Raw genomic sequence first — 8,174 nt, 5'->3', positions numbered from 1 at the left:
ATGGCCTAATCAAGAACATTATTTGGCACTTTTTGTGACATTCATTACAAGATGATCACATAAAGACAAATAAGGCTTGCATGGAAGAAAATGATAATACATCATGAAATAAACTAGAAATCACAAGGTATACACATGAAAAATTAATTATTTATGAAAACACACTGAAAACACCACAAAATCTTTGCCTTCACCCAGTCTCCAGCAACATTTATTTTAATCAGAAGAAATTCCAGAACTTCTTTAAGAGAACATACATTTATCTAGAACACACATTTATCTAATTTTTAAGTATCAAAGCTCTTACTCAGAAATACAAAAATGTGTCTGAGCTATAACTATCCTTTAAGGATAACATCACTCATCAGGAAAAGAAAAAAAAAAGTCCTGTTTGCTTAGTAAGTGTTTTTAGTTATGAATAACTCATCAGCTTTCCACCCATGTTCAAGAAGCATTTATACATTTATTGGTATGGTGCTCAGTTCTGATAACTCAGCTTGCAATATAATCACAGATATCACCAGGAGCTACGTAATTAATTCCCCAGTGCAGAATGAATTTAATTTTCAATGACTTTATTGAGAATTTTTTTGTTATTTTTACAATGAGAAACTATAATCACTGTTACACAACTTCCAAATATTTCAAACAAGACAGCAATCTCCTATTTTTGGGATTTTTTCTGTTCCATGTTCAGCTCCCGAGATAGACTTCCTGCCTCAGTTTCATTTTCATCTTCCTGTAAAAGAAAATAAAAACATGAGCATTAACCAATCTATTGAAGAAGTACACTTTTTGTACTTAAACATATGCACAGAATTCTGTTCATACTTTTGTCATCTTTTGATAAGCATAAAAATAAGCAAAAAAATAATCATTAATAGATGAAATAAAAATAAAATTTAATCAAGTCTCATCATCGGCATTCATAGTAGAAGAATAATTTAATAAGTAAATGTTTCAGTTGTAGCCCTGACCAATCTACTTGTTTGTTATATAAAAAAAAAAAAATTAAAAAAAAATCCTAAACCATACACAGATGGCAAGATATTCAAACATTTTCAGCAGACAGTATGTCACACTTTTCCTTTGTTCTTGACCAGAGGTTTCCACTAAATTATTTTCAAATGCAAGAACTTTCATCATTGTTCTAAAAATTACTTTTGAAAAGCATCTGCCATTGAAAAATGTTTCATTTTTTTTTTGAGACCAGATATGTTTACTTCACCATTTGATACAAGACAATAAATTTAAGTTCAGAGACACTTTATGTGCTGCAGCATCGTATTTTTGTCCCATCTAGCATATTTTCTTGACAGGTCTGCCAATTTTCCAATTACTTGTACCACCATATGTTATCTGAAGATCAGTCAGGTCTAAAATAGGAAACATGAGCATGTCAGGCAGCGGCATGCTTACAATATTCTACAGCTTCAACTCCAAGAGTTGGGCTCATAATTCAAGATGAATTTTGCTGGATCACACTGAAAACAATGAAGTGACATCATAATGCCGGTCTTCATAGGAATGGATACTATTTTGTGTCCAGTACAAAATCATGACCTCTAAAGTATAAATTGCAGAAGTCTGAGAAAACTGTTTCATAAGGCAACTTGCAAGCTATCACATCACCAACAGGCCTTATCACGCGTTCAAAGTACAGCCAGTTTTCCTGCCTGCATTTTAATTCACAATACAGAGAATCTTCCTTGCTCTAGAAACAAAAAGGAGAGCAAATGAATAGACATTTGGGAGCAAAGAAGCATTCTGGCTGCTGTAACATCACTCATCAACATCTGAGAGAGAAATGTCAAGGACATTAGGTGGGACCCAGAAAATCACAATGTGGCTTCCCACTTTAACACAGCACCTTCATTCTTCTAGGCAAATGAGTTTATCTTTTTGCATCCTAGTCTTCCCTTTTCTACACAAAATACACAAAATAGAACAGCAACAGAAAATCTCATTAAAAACTTATAGTCTCAGATTATGTCACAAAACATTGAAAAAAATGAAAAGCTAGTTGCTCTACTAAATAAGTGTATACTCCAAAGCATCCTGTTTCCAAATTCTCTCACCTTCTGGAAGTAAGGTAGACATGAGAAATACGAGTTTCATAACTGGCCACTCAAGACTAAATGCATTTTTCTAACTTCCTGGATAGTCATCTCTTCAATTATGTTTTAAACATGTAGTGAGTACTGTGATTCTTCTAGTTCAGGTGAGGAAACACATCTATGCATGTGTGCTAAACCAAAGATTATTGATTTGTTTAAATTACAAGTGTAGTACATATTGAAGAGTGTATTGTATAGTACACACATAAAGGTCAAACTTCTAATGCAAATAAAGGCTAGGCAGACTGGGAAACAACAAAGGAGCAGTGTGTAACTGAGCTTATATGTACTGCTTACAGGAGACAAAGAATATCGCTGAATAAAAAAGCTATCCACAGAAACTGTTGTCTCGTATAGAAAAGCAGCAAGGTTCTTTCAGGATGGGCTTGAAGACAGCAAATCTGCATGTTTCTGTAGATCCTTACCTTCGTAAGTCATATTTTGGTGACCTCAATGCCAAATTTCCCATCTTTCCAGTATATAACCTGCTGTTATTCCAATGTCCTTTGTCGTCCTCCTTCCCAAGGGGAATGTAAACCCTACACAGCCATTCTTTCCCAACACACTTGACTTAGGCTTTCCTCTTTTAGCAGAAGAAGCATGCAGAAATTTCAGAGACTACAGGAAAAGGACCTGGGTCTTACCTTCAGTGAGGACTATAGGAGGGTGAAGAAATATTAGGCTGAACATTAGCTTTCTGAGCCTGTTTTTTAGGACAAAAGGCTTTATCCAGTGAAAGACAATTCAGAAAAGAATCTTCTGTTTTTTTTGTAGACTTGACATGTTTTAATTTTGTGCTCATAAGGTTATGCTTGCTGTCTGGCAGATTTCCTAGTTTACAGCAGCAGCTGCAGTGCTCAGTGTTTTCTGAGAAGCAGAAATGATGGCTGACTGGTTAAGAGAAGTCTAGGATTTGCTCTGCATGAATACTAAAGATGGAATCACCTGTTTTGGGATATTTTGCAGTATCAATGGTCTTTCTTTTGTTCATCTGCTGCTACTTCAATGCAGTTAAACATATCCAAACTGGTAAAATCTACTAGGTGAGTATAAATTGGATTTATGCGGCTGACTTCCACATGCAAGTCATCCAAGTTCCTGGTTGTTATTTTGTTATTTTTTGTTATTTTGATATTTTCAAGCACAAAAGCTTTCTAAATTGTGTTGTATTAAATCATACTCCACATGGGACATCTTAGTTTTGCAGAGGCACTTTTATTTCATTTCCATTTTCCAAGAACAGAAAGTGTCACATATTATTTTGAAATGAAAATCTAATAGGTGACTTGTTGGAAAGGCATGATGGTTCATCTTTCTTAGGATATGGATTAACAAGAGGAGAAAATGTTTTCTTTGTTACATATATTATCAGCCAGATCAGTTCACTGAGCTGTGCATTACCACATGAACAACAGTGCCAGGGCAAGAGATGCCAGAAATAACTGGCAGGGGACACTGGAAAGTATGAACTAACTATTCTGACAACCATGCAGCTTTCCAAAAGGGAAAAAAAAAAAAAAAAAAAAAAAAGTGACAGCAGTGTCCTGAAAATGACAAATTTGCTAATTACTGAAAATTATCATAAAATTTTGACACAAACTCCTATTATAAAAAGGGTAATGTCACTGCAAGTATAATTGGGAAGGATTTTAAATGCCAATTTAGAGTGCAATTTTTGACCATACACTAAGGTGTGAAGGCTTGCTATTCCTTCAGTTTGTTGACAATGCAAAATTTCTATAAAATTTTAAATATTTTCTCTAATAACCCAAGAGGCATCCCAATGATTGCATATACAGTACTGAATTTGTTGGAGTTTCTAATGCCATTAATAATGTTTGAATGTTCAGTTAAATACCCTGTGTAACCTAATTATGAAGTAATGATGCCAGACTGAAAATTAAACATATTTAATATATTTGTTTTACTAATTACCACCTACCATTATAAAGCTTTTAATTCTGAAGGGTAGCAAAGGAAAACCTTTTATTTGTTTTCATTATCAGTTAAAAACAGTCTATGATAGCAATGTGTAAAGTTGCTATTACTGGTTTACATATTTCTGGTTATAAATACTGGATGAAATATGGAATTGTAGTTTCTGCTTTGCAAAATTCAGTTTGCATTATTTCTATTAGTACCTCACATCTCTATTTTTCATTATTATTTATTTTGCCTGGTGCATTCTGCCCTAAGAATTCTGAAACAGAACAGTCCTTTCAGTGTTAAAATGTTAAACCATCAAAGTAGGTCTTCCTAGTAGATGTCACAAATCAAACTCGTTTCAGTATCTTTTCTAACTACAGCCAACTGTAGACTCAAACATTAAGTGAATTTTGAATGCAGTCACATAAAATATGCCCTAACACAGATCTGATGACTTGTAGGAGTAGCAAAGGGAAGTGAATCCCTCAAGACCGTATTTACTGAGACTATTACTACTCTTACTGAAAAGTTGCATTTAGCAGCCCAAAGGTTATTTTCATGTTGAAATTAATTAAGTTTACTAGTCTGGAATTGTTCTTATAGATTTACAAAAACAAAACAAAACAAAACAAACAAAAAAAACAGTGGTGAGGAAAACAACAAAGGGCTTTAAAAATTGCCATTAAACCTAATACTTTACATGAAACATGAGCTTCTTAAGCCACAGAACAGCTGGACATCCCAAGGGGGAAGACCTTCTACACCATCCTGTTTCTTACACCCTTTCCCCAGGCATTCTTCCACTTCCTGATGGAATCAAGGAACTGGATTAAAGGGTCCTTTGGCTGATCTACACATGACTTAAAAAACCCTGAGGACATTTGAACCTCTTGGTTCAAGCTACTTAGTCTACACCTGGTAGTTGAGCATTAGTGGGTGACAGTAACAGAGTAGGGCCCAGAAGTTAAAACCGAGAGACTTCAGTCTGCCTCCTAATTAAGCATTGTGAATTATTATGAAAGTATTGAGCATTTAGTAGCTCTGCTAAAGTGAACAGGAATACTTTGAAATTTAGATGCCTTTAGGTGGCAAAAACTAGATGTAAGAGGTTGACGTATAAGTTCCTATTTCTGAAAATTTTGATCTGACAGTTGAGAGACGGTGTGTGTTTCTGTCATATAACTTCATCTCCTTTGAAAGCATGTTTAAGGTTAACTACAAATGTTACTCATAGTAAATGTTAGCATAGAATAAGTGGCCCCATGTGGAAAATTTATTTTGTAGTAATTATTGCAGAATACTCCCCTATAGATAAATTCTGACATGAGAAAAAAAAAATATATATATATATATATTTATATATATAAAAGTATATATGTATATATATCTTAGAACTAGGGTTCTGAATGTCCCTTTCTCTTTTTCCCCCTTCAACAACCTTCATTTGAAATGTCTGAGAATTTCTTTTTATTCAATTATATGAAATCTCAAAGATAACAGTGGATTAGACAATTCTTAACTATGCATGGAAATTGACACTGCACTGTACATAGAACAGATCACACATCCGTTAACTGCATTTCACAGATTTGTGCATTACACGACACCTGTAATTTCTAAAGTTTTATTACAAAAATATTTTTAATAAAGTTAAATTTCTGGTTTTGACCTATGTGAAGTTCAAGATGTGTTATATGAACTTAATAAAAATATATATATCATAGTATCATAGTATCATAGAATCATAGAATCATAGAATATCCTGAGTTGGAAGGGACCCTTAAGGATCATCAAGTCCAACTCTTGACACCGCACAGGTCTACCCAAAAGTTCAGACCATGTGCCTAAGTTCACAGTCCAATCTCTTCTTAAATTCAGACAGGCTCGGTGCAGTGACCACTTCCCTGGGGAGCCTGTTCCAGTGTGCAACCACCCTCTCTGTGAAGAACCCCCTCCTGACGTCCAGCCTAAATTTCCCCTGCCTCAGCTTAACCCCGTTCCCGCGGGTCCTGTCACTAGTGTTAATGGAGAAAAGGTCTCCTGCATCTCGACACCCCCTTACGAGGAAGTTGTAGGCTGTGATGAGGTCTCCCCTCAGCCTCCTCTTCTCCAGGCTGAACAGGCCCAGTGACCTCAGCCGTTCCTCATACGTCTTCCCCTCCAGGCCTTTCACCATCTTCGTAGCCCTCCTCTGGACACTTTCCAACAGTTTCATGTCCTTTTTATACTGTGGTGCCCAGAACTGCACACAGTACTCGAGGTGAGGCCGCACCAGCGCAGAGTAGAGCGGGACAATCACCTCCCTTGACCTACTAGCGATGCCGTGCTTGATGCACCCCAGGACACGATTGGCCCTCCTGGCTGCCAGGGCACATTGCTGGCTCATATTCAACTTGCTGTCTACCACGACCCCCAGATCCCTCTCTTCTAGGCTGCTCTCCAGCGTCTCATCGCCCAGTCTGTACATGCAGCCAGGGTTTCCCCGTCCCAGGTGCAGGACCCGGCACTTGCTCTTATTGAACTTCATGCGGTTGGTGATCGCCCAGCTCTCCAACCTGTCCAGATCCCTCTGTAAGGCCTTTACGCCCTCATTTGAGTCCACAACTCCTCCAAGTTTGGTGTCATCAGCAAACTTACTCAAAATACCCTCTATTCCTACATCCAGATCGTTTATAAAAATATTGAAAAGTACCGGCCCTAAAATGGAGCCTTGAGGGACCCCACTGGTGACCGCCCGCCAGCCTGACGCAGCCCCATTTACCATAACCCTTTGGGCCCTGACCGTTAGCCAATTGCTCACCCATCGTATGATGTTTTTATTTAGCTGTATGGTGGACATTTTGTCCAGTAGGATCCTATGGGAAACCGTGTCAAAAGCCTTGCTGAAGTCCAAAAAAATCACATCAGCTGGTTTCCCTTGGTCCACCATACGGGTGATCTTATCATAAAAGGAAATCAGGTTAGTTAGGCAGGACCTACCCTTCACAAACCCATGCTGGCTGGGACCAATGACTGCTTTGTCCCCCAGGTGCGCCTCAATAAGACCGAGAACCAACTTCTCCATGACTTTACCAGGCACTGACGTGAGACTGACAGGCCTGTAATTGCTAGGGTCTTCTTTCTGACCCTTCTTGAAAATTGGCACAACATTTGCCAGCTTCCAGTCTACCGGGACCTCTCCAAATTCCCAGGATCGTTGAAAAATAATTGAAAGAGGTTCCGCGATGACATCCGCCAGCTCTTTCAGCACCCGGGGATGAATCCCATCTGGACCCATGGACTTGTAGGGATCCAGGTGGAGTAGCAAATCCCGCACACGTTCAGGGTCAGTTGGGAGTTTGTCATCCCCACCGTCCCGGCCCTCCAGCTCAGGACACCCTGGGTCCCGAAGCCCATCATCGGCATTGAAGACAGAGGCAAAGAAGGCGTTAAGCGTCTCTGCTTTGCCTACGTCATCGTCTGTGAGGAGACCTTCCCTATCAAGGAGCGGCCCTATGTATTCTTTAGTTCTCCTTTTTCCATTTACATATCTAAAAAAACCCTTTTTATTTTCTCTCACAGACACAGCCAGCTTCAACTCTAGCTGTGCTTTGACCACTCGAACTTTCTCCCTACAAACACAAACAGCATCCCTGTATTCTTTCCATGACGCCTGGCCCCTAGTATGATGAACATCTGAATAAGTGAGCTAAAATAAAATTTGTACTACTAAGAAATGACTGAAGGGTTTTCCATGCTATCACATAATCTAGAAATACCACCTCAAAAACACTCAGGACCAAATTCCAATATTATTACTTTTTGTACTACCTTAACGCAAAAGAGGTGTAATATGACTAATATACTAGGCTTCATTGAGGGTGTCCAGCTGGTCATACGAAACACCAAGTGTTCCAAACTATAAAAAATAAAAGTCTTTAAACCTCTATAAGGAAATAAATACAAAACAAGAGAAAGATTATGTTTTGTATTCAAGTATAATGAATGTAACTATGATGTAGACTCCAGAACAAGGATTGTTCTTCCATGGAAGCACATGGTAAAAGAACCTGTGAGACTCTCTATATGGATGTTTCCTCCAAACTGCAGAATCTGAACTTCTCATTTGGTTGAACCACAAACCTCACACAA

General features: G+C 38.0%; 1 protein-coding gene across 1 annotated transcript in view; it reads right to left on the bottom strand.

The window, feature by feature from the left end:
* Window positions 1–675: 675 nt before the first annotated feature.
* PHF14 (PHD finger protein 14) overlaps window positions 676–8,174 on the bottom strand; it is a gene marked incomplete at its 3' end in the record, with an annotated part of 165,152 nt that continues 157,653 nt past the window's right edge. The window contains exon 20 of the mRNA XM_084282777.1: window positions 676–739. The remainder of the gene's footprint in view (window positions 740–8,174) is intronic.

This window comes from Netta rufina (genome assembly GCF_964035555.1).
Source record: "Netta rufina genome assembly, chromosome: 2".
In the NCBI taxonomy this organism is placed as follows: domain Eukaryota; kingdom Metazoa; phylum Chordata; class Aves; order Anseriformes; family Anatidae; genus Netta; species Netta rufina.
Note: the sequence above shows the minus strand (reverse complement) of the source record. Positions and strands in the feature narration are given on the sequence as shown.